Source organism: Petaurus breviceps, unplaced genomic scaffold (assembly GCF_028583685.1).
Source record: "Petaurus breviceps papuanus isolate PSGF00001 unplaced genomic scaffold, PetGlider_PUasm1.0 90667, whole genome shotgun sequence".
Taxonomy (NCBI): Eukaryota; Metazoa; Chordata; class Mammalia; order Diprotodontia; family Petauridae; genus Petaurus; species Petaurus breviceps.
In genome coordinates, this window is record NW_027187302.1 from 3,385,035 (window position 1) to 3,400,762 (window position 15,728).

At 38.5% G+C, this 15,728-nt stretch overlaps 1 long non-coding RNA gene across 2 annotated transcripts in view; it reads left to right on the forward strand.

The window, feature by feature from the left end:
- The window catches only part of LOC138143827 (uncharacterized), a 76,225-nt gene extending 63,036 nt beyond the window's left edge, over positions 1 to 13,189 (forward strand). For both annotated transcript variants that reach the window (XR_011163801.1, XR_011163802.1), the window contains 3 exons: positions 6,858 to 6,991; positions 7,356 to 7,409; positions 11,573 to 13,189. This is a non-coding gene — a long non-coding RNA (uncharacterized lncRNA). The remainder of the gene's footprint in view (positions 1 to 6,857; positions 6,992 to 7,355; positions 7,410 to 11,572) is intronic.
- Positions 13,190 to 15,728: the final 2,539 nt, after the last annotated feature.

The following is a 15,728-nucleotide window of genomic DNA, read 5'->3' on the forward strand; positions in this document are numbered from 1 at the left end:
GAGAGAGACAGAGAGAGAGAGAGAGAGAGAGAGAGAGAGGGAGAGATTTAGTTCTCTAGGTATGAGCTAGTGGTGAGCCCTATCCTCATATGTTACTTTGGTTGTGTGAAGAGTGTGTTACAAGTAAGACTTCTTCACATCAAACCGTCCCAGAGAGTCATTTACTGTGGAGATCATAGTGCAGGAAAAGACTGATTGGGAACCATGGTCTGTATATAAAGGTTTGTCCTGGACATACCCCGAGTGTGTTTTGGACACACCCTATGAACAAATGAACTGAATTATTATAACACAAATTCTGTAGAGGGTAGTGGGATGTCACAGTACTTTTGGTCACAAGAGGCATAGCACCAGAGATACTATTCCAGGTTTTGGTTGGTGTGTTCTGCCTGCCCGACATTACTGGGGGGGGGGGGGGGTGTTGTACCATTGAAAGGTGATTTTTTTACCTGAAGGACCATAAATATTATAGTTCAGAAATATGAGGTATTCTGCAGAAACATATTAGAGGAAAATGTAAGAAGGATGGTTGTGGAGCAAGAAACCTTTGGGAATGGATGGGTGGTCTCAGCTGCAGTAGGAAGATCAACACAGGGGAGGAAATGAACCTTCTTGGTAAGGGATCTACCTTCTCTATACCTCTAATTATATCTCTGGGACAGGGGCAGGTCTAATATGAAATCTAATATTGTGTTTTCCCCAGAATGTAGAACAGCTTTCAGGAGTTGCAGTAAGCCTGTTAGATGCACCATTGAATGCTTGGCATGATCATGTTCTTAATATACCTAGGCATACCAGCTGATATCCTGCTGCAGTCAGGATCTCCAAAAAGTTATGGATAACTTTATGCAAGATATTTAAAAGATTCCTATGGCTTGCTACCATTCTGTAGTGGTAGAAATTGATCACTGCCTAACAAGCCTTACCAGGAGGAGAGTATGAGCATGATCAGAGGTGCCAGAATCCATCTAAGAATGAACGGCTCTTGGATGCCATGGAGAGCAGACAACTGGGTCTGAGTGTAGGTATTCTTTGCCCAGGGTTGGTGAATTAGATCTAATCACTGGTTGGGGATTTGTGATTGCAAAGTTTATAGTTTGCAGAATGTCCTGGCAGGGTGCTTGAGCAGCTGAGTGCCCAGATTTGGGTTTTTGCCATAGTGCTTCTGCCCAGAGATTGTAGAGTCTGGGAAAGCATCTGATAGTGAATTTGAAAATAGTCTATTAAAAATAGTCTTTAGCAGGGCGGGTAGGTGGTGCAGTGAATAGAGCACTGGTCTTGGAGTCAGGAGGACCTGAGTTCAAATCTGACCTCAGACACAACACAAAAACTAGTCGTGACCTTGGGCAAGTCACTTAATCCCAATTGCCCTCCAAAAAGCAAAAACAAAGCAAAATTAAAAATAGTCTTCAGCAAACCTAGCATTGTAAGAGTTCCTTTATAGAATGAAAGTAATTTAATTTCTTGTGGGCAATATGACAGTGCTGGGGTAATTGGCTCTCTCAAGGTGGTGTCTCCATCACACAAATACAGCTCTGAACATGAATAGCTTCTCTCAGATTATAAAGTCTTTTTGTACATTAGTCAGCTAGGGAGACTTCTGCCATATTCTCTTACATGTGCTAGAGTTGGCAAACCATTTCTAAGTCATTTCTAAGAATTCAATTTAATAAATATTTATTTATGTACTAGGCACGGTGTTAAGTGCTGAGTTACAAAAAGAGGCAAAAGAAGTCCCTGCCCTCAAGGAATTTACCATCTAATGGTGGTGGTGGGGGGAAGAACAACATACAAATATATACAAAGCAAGCTATATATAGGATAAATAGGAAATAATAGAGGGAAGGCACTGGAATGAAGATGGGTTGGTGAAGATTTCCTATAGGAGGCAGAATTTTAGTTGGGACTTAAAGGAAGCCAAGGAAGTCCGTACTCAGAGTGGAGGAGGTGAGAGTGTTCCAGGCATGGGGGATAGCCAGAGAAAATGCCAGTAGTTGAGAGATGGAGTGTCTTGTTTGTGGAACAGTTAGGAAGCCAGTGTCACTGGATTGAAGTGTATATGATGGGTAGTAAGGTGTAAGAAGACTGGAAAGGTAGGCTTTGAATGTCGAAGCATTTTGTATTTGCTCCTGGGGGTAATAGGAAGCTAATGGAGTTTACTGAGTGGTGTGTGTGTGTGTGTGTGTGTGTGTGTGTGTGTGTGTGTGTGTGTGTGTGTGTATGAGACATCATCAGAATTGTATTTTAGGAAAATCTCTTAAGTGACTGAATGGAGAATGGATTGGAGTGGGAAGAGACTTGAGGTAGGCAGACCCACCAGCAGGCTATTGCAGTAAATGAAGCGAAAGACAAAGAAGGTCTGGGCATATTCAGATGTTGCAAAGGGGAAATCAGCAAGTCTTGGCAACTGCTTGGATATGGGGGTTGAGAGATAGTGAGGAATCCACGATGGCTCCTAGTTTGTGAGCCTGAGGGACTGGAAGATGGTGTTTCCCTCTACAGTAACAGGGAAGGCAAGGGAGGGGGGAGAGTTTAGAAAGATGTCAAAAGCACCTTTTAACTCCTGAAAGAACCCTTCCATGTTGTCAAGTGGGGGACTGTTTTCACTAAGGTATCAGTAACACAATGGGCAGCCTCATTTAATAGGCAGTATATCATCAAGGTTACTCTGGCTGGGTCTGTAGGAAATTCCTGAGGATGGAGGTTCATAAATAATTTTGGTGGATCAGTGATCCTAGTAAGTTTTCTGCCCTCTGGGCCGAAGAGTTTAGGGGCTAACAGGTGCTGATTCCAAGAATCAGCCTAAACCAGAGGTTGACTTACTTGAATCACAAATACCTTATGCTGGAAGTGTTTCTAGGCATAGTCCTTTCTTCTCTGTACTATGTCCCCTCTTCTCAGTTTCCTTTCAATTTGCATCATATATACATTTTTTGTTATTTATTTATTTTTGAATGTACAATTTTTTTGCTTATTATCTGGCTTGTTAGAAAGCAAGCTTCTTGAAGACAAGGACTGTGTTTTTGTTTTTATTTGTTTCCAGCACTTAGCACAGTGCCTGGCACATAGTAAATGTTTGATAAATAAATAAATAATGCTCACTGACTGATTAATAAATGTAGATATAGTCTCAGCCTTACTAGATCTTCAAGTCTGGTATTGCTGTCACCAGAGTTCTCTGGTTCTCTGGAACTCAGGAGGAGTTCTCAGGAACTCAGAGGCTATCTAACCCAATCTAGTCCTGCAATCTTGCCATGAGTGACTGATTTAATTCCCATCTTCTGTGCTAAGTGGAGACTGTAGGTTTATAGATCTTACAGAGGTGGAACCTGAGGCCCAAGGTTAAATGACTTGCCCAAGGTGACCCAATTTGTAAGCATGATAGTCAAGGATTTGAAGCCAGATCTTCTAATGACTTTTCAATTATACCATGCTAGAGTTTATGATTTGTCATGCTGTTCTGCCATTGTTAACCAAAGGCTGTTTACTTAAGGCACTAGACAATATTGTTGTTTACTATCCGAGGGAGAACTGACAGGCTGGTTTGAGGAAGCATTGTACAAGAGGTAGCACAGTCTATGCCTAGGTGGCAGAGAAATTTCAGACTTCTTTTTGGAGGAGGAGGGCAGCGCAATTGGGGTTAAATGACTTGCTCAAGGTCACACAGCTAGTAAGTGTTAAGTATCTGAGGTCAGATTTGAACTCAGGTCATCCTAACTCCAGGGCCGGTGCTCTATTCACTGCACCACCTAGCCACCCCTCAAAGATTTCATGAAGATCAGATGGCCAAAAATGAAACAAAAGTCAGATTAGTAGGTCATCTTCATAGTGATAAAACCCAAAGGGCTGTGACTAAACAGAAAAATTCCTTGAACAGAGATTCAGGCTAGGAAGTCAGTTAATAAGCAATTATTAAGGTCCTACTATATGTCAGGCACTGTGCTAAGTCAATGTCTGATTAAGAAGCAAGATAAGGGGCGGCCAGGTAGCGCAGCAAATAAGAGCACCGGCTCCAGTGTCAGGAAGACCTGGAGATTGAATCCTGGCTCAGACACTTAGCACCCACCCAGAAACACCTGGCCATGTAACCTTGAGCAAGTTACTTAACACTGATTGCTTAAAAAAAAAAAGAAGCAAGATAGATGGAAAGTCAGGGACTAGACTGAATCTAGACCAATCTATGTTCTCTCCCATCTTCCCAAATTGTTTGCATTTCTTATCCCTTCCCTATGCTTATGGCATATCAAGTTTACCTGATTTGACCTCTCATCTTCCTCACATATTGCCTCCTGTGTCACCTAGGTACCTTGAAATATTATCCATACTCCAAGTTATTAATAGAGTTAAGAGGCATGGAAAATAGAATATACTCCAAATGAATCCCTCTTAATTGATTGAAAATAAAAGAGCATGAGCATTTAAATTATATAAACAAAGCAAAATGTAATGTAAGATAATCAAAGGCAAGAATTCAGATCAGTAGTTAAAAAAAAGATGAATTTATACCATAGGTAATGATATGAAAGTACAAAAGAATAAGTAGTAATGACAGGAACCAAAAACAATCTAGATTTACATATGACCTAGGGGAGAGGGAAAATCTGGCTGGTCATAATGGTGGTTATGAAAAATGCAGGGATAGACACAGCTGGAAAGATGGACAGAACAGAAAACCAAGTGGCACAGTCAGAAGAAAAGAGAGCAGTTCAGTGGGTATTATCATTGACAAAATAAGCACGAGGTGGTGTGGGGCTTCTAAGTCATACTTAGGAGCAACATAGGGAAAGGGAGGAAGAACTCAGACAAAAGTGTAAGGTGACTAGCCCTACAGCCACCTGAGAGGTTTGCTCCAGCTCTGTTTACACGTGAAAGGCAAGAAGGGAGAAAAAGGAATTGAGGTTCAGGTCGACATCTTGCAATGGCCCTACCTACCCTTTTTTCTTCTTTCCCTTCTCCTACTTGATCATTTTGTGTGGGAGACCCAGGGTGAATGTTGGAGGACTGAAACAGCAGTACTTTTGTTCCACACAAATTTTAAGGGGTTTTCTGTCAGAACTCCCTGAAAAGTGTTTGAGGTACACAGGATCCTTATAAGGGAGGTTCCTCAACAGGAATTACAGGGATTTTCTAACCTTAAATCAAAGAGAGGTTTGAGTTAGAAATGTAGAGTTTTTTTTTAAGCAATCAGGGTTAAGTAACTTGCTCAAGGTTACACGGCCAGGTGTTTCTGGGTGGGTGCTAAGTGTCTGAGCCCTGGATTCGATCTCCAGGTCATCCTGACACTGGAGCCAGTGCTCTTACTCGCTGAGCCACCTGGCCGCCCCAGAAATGTAGATTTTGCTAGCAGGAGGAAGAAGGTTAAAATCATCAACAGACTAAATTCTTCTGGACCCTAGTTAATTGCCTGACTGATCTATGTTCCAAAGGAGTTTAGCTCCTAGAACTGAAATTCTGGGAAATGACAAACCTTTTCTCCATGTAGAAAGTTGCATTTCCCTAGTTATATGATTGGGTGTGTGAGGGTCCTGCCTTAAAGTGGTGCAATGTATAGAACCCTGGTCCTGGAGTCAGTTCAAATCCGGCCTCAGACACTTACTACCTGTATGATCCTGGACAAGTCTAAAAATTTTTTCTGCCTCAGTTTCCTCACCTGTAAAATGGGAATAATAATAGTTCCTACCTCCCAGAGTTTTTGTAAGGATCAAATGAGATATTTGTAAAGTGCTTAGCACAGTGCCTGTTAGATAGTTGATACTTAATAAATGTTTCTTTCCTTCTTTCCTTGGTAGAGCCCACTCCTGTGACAGGGAAGGTGTAGCAAGTCATCTGAGAAATCCAACTGAATCCCAAATAGGAGGCAGTGGTGAGAAGAGCCCAAAAGAAAAAGAGAGGCAAGGCAAAACACAGAAGAATTGTGATTCCCAGGAGGAAGCAGAAGAAATATTATGTGATATTGGATGGGGATGTATTAACAGAGAAAGCTGAGAGACAACATTTTGATGATATTACCAGGAGATGTAAGCTGCCTTGTAAGGTTAGAGGTACCTATTGTAGGCCTTGGTAGCCTATGTTCCCTATGTGTGTTTCCACACATACTCACTATATATGACTTCTCACTGATGTCTGTACATTTGTGGTGGAGTATGTTCTAGATTTATGGGAGGCATTGTTCTATTGCTACTTTTTTTTTTTGGAGGCAACAGGGTTTAAGTGACTTGCCCAAGGTCATACAACTAGTAAGTGTTTGAGGCTGGATTAGAATTCAGGTCTTCCAGGTTCCTGGGCTGGTGCTCTATCCACTGAACCACCTAGCCATCCTTGCTACTTTTCTTACTATGCTATTTCATTTTGCATTTTCAGAATGTCTTTGCTTTGAATGAGTTGTGTCATTTGACAGGCTGGTGAAGTAAAAACACAGATGAAGGCTCACGAACTATGGTTTTGAGTAGATGCAGACCAAATTGTATCTTGAACCTGGGGTAGCTTTTTTAGGTGCACACATGTGAAGATGGTGTGTAGGTGACCCATAAGGAGGGCTGACTCTGTGTGAGGTCACATGATATAAAAGAGAGCACTTGGAATTAGCTGTTATTGTTCAGTCATGTCCAACTCTTTGTGACCCCATGGACCATATCACGCTGGGTCATTCTATCCTTTACTATCTTCTGAAGTCTGTCCAAGTTCACATTCTTTGTTTCCATAATGCTATCTATCCATCTCATCCTCTTCCAATCCCTTTTCCTTTTGCCTTCAATCTTTCCCAGGGCCTATTCTTCAAATTCTGGCTCCTTTACTTAAAAGCTATGTAACCTTAATAAAGTTATTCCTTTCTTCTGACTCTAATTTCTCTTTTCTAGGTCTGAAGAGATCATTGCCTCTGTCACCAGAAAGAAGATAGAATGCCAAGGAGAAAAAAATTTTGTGACAAAGGAACATCAGAGAAAGAATGGTCTAAAAGTGAGGTTGTCATGTCAATGGTGTTAGACAGAAGGTGAGCCGCGGTCTGTCAAAGTAGACACAAGGACGACCTGTATTTAAATTCTCCCTATTGATACATACTGGCTCTGACGATGGGCAAACTTCTAAATTTTCAGTACCTTAGGCAATTCTCTAAGACTATAAATTATAGACAATTTTTTTTTCCTGGCAGTTCTCCATATTGTTGAAATCACAGGTCTGGCAAAAAAAAAAGTTGGGAGGGAAGTGGTGGCCATTTTTATTGTTGTTCAATTGTGTTGACTCTTCGTGACCCCATTTGGGGTTTCTTGGCAAAGATAATGTTTTATAATAATAATAATAATACATTATAATAATAATTTATTAATTACCATTTCCTTCTGCATGTCATTTGACAGATGAAGAAATTGAAGCAAACAGGGTTAAGAGAGCTGCTCAGAGTCACACAGCTAGTAAGTATCAGAGGTCAGATCTGTACTCAAGCAAATGAGTCTTCTTGACTCCAGGACTAGCACTCTATCCACTATGTCACCTAGCTGTCCCGTGGTGACCATATTTTCTAAAAATTTTGAACGTTTTTTTTTAACACATTCACTTTATTTTTAAAAGCCTCATTTATTAATTTATATTTATTTTTTATTTTTGGAGGCCAATTGGGGTTAAGTGACTTGCCCAAGGTCACACAGCTAGTTTTTGTGTTAAGTGTGTGAGGTCGGATTTGAATTCAGGTCCTCCTGACTCCAGGGCCGGTGCTCTATTCACTGTGCCGCCCTCAAATTTACATTTATTAAAAAATTTTTTTTGAATTCCAAATTCTCTCCCTCCCTCTCATCTTTCCCACACACATTGAGAAGACAAGCAATATGATATTGATTAAATATATTATTTTTATTTTCAAAAATAGCATTTCTTTAAACAATTTAAATTTAAATTTTTTTTATTATTTTGATTGAATTTTAAAAATTAATCTTTTATTTATTTATTTTTAGTTTTCAACATTCATTTCCACAAGATTTTGAGTTATAAATTTTCTCCCCCTCTTTTTCATACCCTCCCACCCCAAGAAAGCAAGCCTCCTGAATACCCCTTACCCCAATCTGCTATCTCTTATATTCTCCTCCACCCACCCCAACTTTTTAGTAGGGCAATATGGATTTCTATACCCCATTGCCTGTATATCTTAAAAATAGCATTTTTTTGGAGGGGGGAAGGCAGGGCAGTTGGGGTTAAGTAACTTGCCCAAGGTTTACAGCTAGTAAGTGTTAAGTGTCTGAGTTGGATTTTTACTTGGCTCCTGCTGACTCCAGGGCTGCTGCTCTATTCACTGTGCCACCTAGTTGCCTCTAAAAATAGCATTTCTTCCTCCTGTATCCAGAGAACCTTATAACAAGGAATAAAAAAGAAAAAGGGAAAAAAAAGAATTCAACAAAACTAATCAATTTACCAAACAAGTCTGATATTATACGCAACATTCTACAGTCATACTTTCCCATTTCATCAAAGGAGGAAGGTAGCAGAATTTTGTTATTCAGGGTCAAGCTTAGTCATTAAAATTGCATATTATTTAATTTTATTTTTGTCCTTTCCACTTATATGGTTATAGTCATTGTGTATATTGTTTTCCTGGTTCTGCTTTCCTCACTCTGGATTAACTCACATAAGTATTCTCTGAATTATTTTTATTCAGAGTTTCATTCCATATTCATTCTAATGCAGGAATCTTATTAAGCTGTAAGAAACAATTAATATATACCATATGTATATATTGTGATTTGTTTAGCTACTCCCCATATAGGCACCTACATTGTTTCTACTTCTTTGTCACCCCAAAAAACAAATTGATGTATATGGAAACTTTTTTTTTTCTCTATTTGACCTCCTTGAAGTATATATAGTGGGATTTCTGGGTCAAAGAGTATGGACATTCTACTAATTTCTAAAGCATAATTCCAATTAGTTTTCTAGAATGGATTTTTTAATTCACAGCTTCACCAAAAATACAATAGTGTGCCTGTATTTCTGCAGCATACCCCTCAACCCCTGCAACATTTATGATTTTTTGCTACTGTTTTCTTTACCATTTTGCTTGGAAAGTAGATTTGATTTGTCAGTTAGTCAGCAGTCATTATCAGACACCAATATTTCTATTAATGTATGGATCTGTTTCCTAAAGTAGCTCCTATCTTTTATTCCCAACATTGTTTTAGCTTTCTCAAGTCCAGCTTTCAGCTTTTCCTTTACTGTGGACCATTATCCAGGGCAGTACCATGACACTGTTATCAATCACTAAAATATTTTGTGGCCAGGATGATCTCAGGGTAGTCAAAATTGTCTCTTTTCTTTTTACTCTGAAAGGTCAAAATCCATTGTTTTAAATCCTTTAATCACATTTTTAGTTCTACTTCCATAAAACTTTCTTTTTTATTTTTTTCCTGCATTTTTCTTTCTTTTTTTTTTTTTAAAGCAATCGGGGTTAAGTAACTTGCTCAAGGTTACACAGCCAGTTATTTCTGGGTGTGGTGCTGAGTATCTGTGCCCAGATTTGATCCAGGTCATCCCGACACTGGAGCCAGTGCGCTTACACGCTGAGCCACCTGGCCACCCCTAAGCAATTGGGGTTAAGTAACTTGCTCAAGGTTACACGGCCAGGTGTTTCTGGGTGGGTGCTAAGTGTCTGAGCCCGGGATTTGATCTCCAGGTCTTCTCAACACTGGAGCTGGTGCTCTTACTCCCTGTGCTACCTGGCCGCCCCCTGCATTTTTTTCTTCCTTTTTTTTTTTTTAAACCAGATCCTCATCTCAGATTTCTACCTAAGTCAACTAAACAAAAAACACTTATTGAACTCTGTGCTAGACACAATCCTAGATACTGGGGATTGAAAGACAAAAGATTGGAACTTCCCTTCAGCCAACATTGTCCAGGATCATTTCTGTCACTATACTAAATACACTGATTTTGTAACTTGTTCCAGTAATAAACCTGATTACCCTTGTCTCTTGTTTATCTTAAAAAATTTAATTAATTAACACCTGGAGCTGATATTCTATTTTAGTGAAATTGTTAGGGTTTGTATAAACTTCTATAATACAACTGCAGTAATATAAACTCTTCCTCCTGTTATATATACTTTTGAATATGACTTTTAAAACATGGTGTCCAAACAGGAACACTAATGCACTGTTGGTGGAGTTAGAAACTGGTTTAATCATTCTGGAAAGCAATTTGGAACTATGCCCAAAAAGCAATTAAAATGTGCATACTTTTTGGCTTCATGATTCTGTTATTACGTCTCTACTCCAAAGTGTAAGAAAGAGGAAAAAGACCCATATATACAAAAATATTAATAGTAGCTCTCCTTGTGGTGGCAAGGAATGGTAAACTGAGGGGTTGTTCATCAAATAGGAAATGACTGGACAAATTATAGTATCTTAATATGATGAAATATGATTCTGTAATAAAAAATGATGAAGGGGATGGTTTCAGAGACATCTGGGAAGACTCATATGAACTGATGAAGAGTAAAGTGAATCAAGGGAACAGTTTCTAAAACAACAATATTATAAAGACAACGTTGGAAGTCTTAGGAACTTAGGTCAATACAATGACCAACCATGTTTCCAGAAGTCTTTTTTTTTTTTTGGAGGGAAATTGGGGTTAAGTGACTTGCCCGAGGTCACATGGCTAGTTTTTGTGTTAAGTGTGTGAGGTCACATTTGAACTCAGGTCCTCCTGACTCCAGGGCCAGTGCTCTATTCACTGAGCCACCTAGCCTCCCCATGTTTCCAGAAGTCTTAAGAAATACCACTTTATTTAAAAACAATTAACTATTATTTTAAATGGACAGACATTTATTTTCTTTCCTTTCTACCTACCATTCTCTCTAACTTCTTCCCTCAGAAAAAAAGAAAAACAAAATTTTGTAACAAATTAATAATAATAATGATTGTAGTTAAAATTCATGTAATGCTTACTATGTGCCAGCTAACGTGTTAAGTGCTTAGCAATTTTTTCCCCATTTACTCTTCAAAACAACCCTGTGTGGTAGGGCTATTATTATCCCCATTTATGTGAAGAAACTAAGGCAAATAGAGATCAAATGATTTGTCCAGGGTTACACAGATAGTAAGTGTCTGAGGCTGGATTTGAACTCAGTTCTTCTTGACTCTATGTCCAGCCCTCTCTCCATCTCCCATATTGGTCATATCTAAAAATGTGTGTCTCATTCTGTGTATTGACTTTACCACCTATCAGTAGGTGGGTAGCATGCTTTATCTTTGATTTATTGAAATTGATTGGTCATTGCACTGACCAGAGATCATAAAGTCTTTCAAAGTTGTTTATTTTTACAATGTTCTTGTTACATATAAATTATTCTCCTAGTTCTGCTCACTTCCTTCTTCATTGCTTCATATAAATATTTTCAGTTTTCTCTTGAACTGCCCCTTTCATTTCTCAATGCACAATACATTAATATATCATAATTTTGTCAGTTATTCCCCAAATGATGGCCATTTCCTTAGTTTCCAGTTCTCTGCTGCCATAATATATGTGCTATGTGTGTGTGTGTATAAAACATTAGAGTTCTCTTTTTAAAATCTTTTTTTGATGCTTTCAGAATGGTTGGACCAATTCACAGCTCCACTGATTCAAGAGGATTCATAATGAAACATGTAACCCACCTCCTGATAGAAGGGTGATGGACTCAGAGTGCGGTGGAGATTGCAGAGTGAAAATATGGAGATGTATCTTTTTTGGACATGGCCAACTACTATAGGAATTAGTTTCTCTTGACTACATGTTTGCAACAGGAAATTTTGCTTTTATTGCTTTCTCAATGGGACAGAAAATAGATCTTTGTTTGGAAAAAAAATAAAAAAAAACAAAACAAAAACATGGTGCCCAGAAATTGATCGATGCTTTAGGCATGGTTTGACCACAGTAGAATACATGAAAGTTAGTATAGTCCTCATTTTAGACACTATACCATAGTAATGCAACCTAATATTACAGTTGTTTTCAGTTGCTCCATCATACTGCTGACTTATATTGAGCTTGTCGTCGCCTAAGGGGGGAAAACATCCTAAAGTCTTCTTTACCTTAACTTTTTTGTAGTACAGAACACAACTGATATTTTTGTTGATTAATTTTTTTAAACCATATGCAGGATTTTGCATTTAGCCCTGCTGAATTTTATCTTGTTCCACTCAAGACCTACTCTGATTTTTCAATGTAGAGCAGAAGTGACTTTGTAAAACTTATATCAGTTGAAGGCAAATTCTTACAAACTGGAAAGACGTCTGTTGCCTGAGGACCAGCCTTTTTAGGTTAGGTGAATCCTGTTACTAGATTGACTAAACGGAGATGAATTCTCTTCCAACATCAACTCTTAAAGACCATCTACTAAACTATGAAGAGTTGCCAGCTGCGTTAGTAGAGAGAGGAATTAGAGAGGGAATACTTACACATATGAATTAGCAATCACAGGTCCTTTGAAATGTCTAAACAAATTTCATCTTGTTAGCATTAGTCCATCTCACAATCTGTTGAGATCTTTTTGGACCATGATTCTATCCACAAATATGTTAGCTGTTTCCCTCAACTTTTTGTTGTTTACAATTTTGACGAGTACACTGGGTAAGGTGGCATATGACTGTGGTCTCTGTAACTTAATTACTCGAGTTTGGGAGATCTGAGATGCTGTAGGGTTAAAACCAATCAGGTGTCCATAGTAAGTCTGTCACTAATGTAATGAGCTCCCAGGTGCAGAGGACAGCCACACTGATTAAGCCAAAATAGGAGGATCAAGTTAAAGCTTCTGGGGCTGATCACTCTTGGGACTGGGCCCACAAGTGGCTACTGCACTTCCAGTCTGGGAGAGGAGGAGACCTAGTCTTAAAAATAAAATACAATAAACGATCACGTCCTCTCTACCCTCTTCCACCTCATTGCATAAAAATATTGAACAGATATTGGCAAACCACTCCAGTATTTTTGCCAAGAAAACCCCAGATGGGGTTATGAGGAGGCAGACATGACTGAAACTACTGAACAACAACAATCAAACAGAACTGTGACAAAGACAGAGCCCTGTAGCATTTCTTGAGACCTCCCTCTTAGTTGATTTTATTTATTTATGTTTTCAAAATCAAGCTTCAAAAAAAAAAAGATTTTGCTTTGATGAAATCACACCAGTGTTATTTGTTTATATGTCATGTAAATAAATAAATATACCATATAGATAAAGAGTACTTTCTTCTTGCTGAGTTTTAATGAGTCTGGGTTGTATTTACTTAAAAGGGACACCTTTTTTTCCTGGTGTTATGGCACATTTCTAATTTATTCCCTTTCAGAGAAGTAAGTACTGGATAGGGAGGTGGAGAGGGGAAATACATTCAAACACCAGAACCCCACTATTTCAGTACTATTTTCCTAAGGATTTCTGCCTGGAAATTGCTTTTATAAGCAAAATCACTTTAGATTTGAGATGAGCTTCCTTTATGTCAAAATCTGCTTTACTGTGAATATTATTATGCTGAAGTACAGTGCCAGTATATAATAGACTGAGGATGGGCAGAAGGGATTATTAGATGCTGTAATTCAGGGACACATTAATTTAGTCCATTCTTCGAAGTCAAAATTATCCAGCTAATTCAACAATAATTGTTCCTTAAAAAATTTTTTTTTGCCTATATTATACCTGATAATTGAGGGAACAGCAGACATTTTAGCTCAGCTTAACAAGATTGGCTGTCAGCCCTTTCCAGGCACTTCATTCAAGTCCTTGTGAATTTTCCATTTCGTCTTGTATTGCATAGACTAGGCACTAGAGGGCATTCAAAGCTTGTGAAATGATTTCTCTCTAGTTACTTCCTGTGCAGCCCCTCGTAAACTTTTGTGATCGAGATAGCTTTTTTTCTTTTAAACAAGAGAGGGCGCTCACGTCCCACCTTTTATGGAATTAACCAGGCCATCCTATTAATTGAATAAAAATCTGCTGACATAGAATTCAGTCCTATAAACTGATCTCAGTTATGATAAAGCCTTTATGCTCTAGTGTGGCTGAAGAATGGCAATTAATAAAGTATTTGTTAAAATTACTTGATATGTCATTCATGTGTCACCGATTTGGACAGAATTAGAAAAAAAAATTTAGTTCACTGACTTGATATTTATTCCAGTAAAAAAATACTTAACAGAAACTTTTTTGTTTTGGTCTAGACCTACAATTTAATTATTGTACAGTCTTTCTCCATCAGAGCTGATAAGCAGGTCATAGCTTCAGAGTTACCTGGTGGCCCCCTGAGGTTAGGTAATTTGGCTATGGTCAAGTAGTTCTAGTCAGAGGCAGATTTTGAACCAGGTCTATCCAGACATCAAAGCTGGCTCTTTATCTCCTATACCATGCTGCCTCCTAATGGAAACCCTGCCGAATATACCTGAATCTTTCTCTGATGATTCATAAGTCGTCTCAGTATTTTATAGTACTCCAGAGTTCATGCTGTGAAGCCAACTATCCTTTCATCAGTGTATAAATGACAGATAATAAGGCAAGTTTTAAAATATTCAAGAATTTGTTGAATAATTTCCATATAATGCATCATTATATATTTATGCCTCAGTGTTTGCATCTGTCTAAATCTATAGCTGCATAATTATAGCTTGTATGTTACTGTCATAAAAGAATGACATTTTAGATTATCCCTTGTGTGAGACAAATTTAGTATTTTACACACCTTGATTCATTACCTCCCTATAATTAGCCTTATTCCAAGGGTTTTCTGCCTCTGGGCTTTTTAATTGTCCCTTCTCTGATGGGGGAGATACCTGTTCCTATTACTAGCAATACAGTGAATCCTCCATATTGATTCACTATGAGGGCAGTGCACATGTGCAGAAGTGTATAGGATGATGAAACTCAGAACTTGAAGGCAATCTAGGGGTCATGTCATTTTGACAATGAGCTGAGGCCCAGAGCAGTTGAGCGACTTGATGATGGGTCATAATAACTCTAAGTGGCAGAGCCAAGATTTGAACCAATACTCCAATTCTAAATACAGTATCCCTTCTCCTCTACCCCCTTGTGCCTCCCATTGCACCATGTTACCTCTAGTTTGTGGATCAAATTGTTGTTGGACCTTTATTTACCTCCAAGGTTAATGCGGCTCCCATAATGCACACTACCTTTTTTAGGACAAATCTCTCTTTAACTGATGGGCAATAATCCTGGTTTTGGATGAAGGAGATGGGTGATAGATCAAAGAGAATTCTGATTAACCCCCAAAATTCGAAATTGCCAGCCCTAAGCTTCTCGCATCCATGTAAGGACTCATGCTGGGAGTTTTTTAGTTCCTCCAAGACATAAGGTAGGATTTGTTGTGGGATTCTTCTGATCTAACCAATCATTTTTAGAAGGTTTGGTTGGGCATATTTGAAATGAATTAGACTGGTTGTACCAAGTGCTATTTTGTTCAGTATGTTGGATAGATCATTTGTGAAGGACTAATGGAAAGAGGATAGTATTTGCACAAAATAAGAAGGAAAAATATGAATTTTAATCTGTTACAGCAGAGGGATTTTCCATAGCAATGAAATCATAGATCCATTAGGATATCAAAGAAAATCAGGCAGAGATAATTTCTTATCTACCCTTACTCATTCATTAATATATCCATCCATCAATTGTGCTTTATCATGGACAAGGGGCAAGAGATCTTACATCTATCCTTATTAATGAATCAGTTCTTTTTTTTCTGAAGCCCTACTTATAGTAT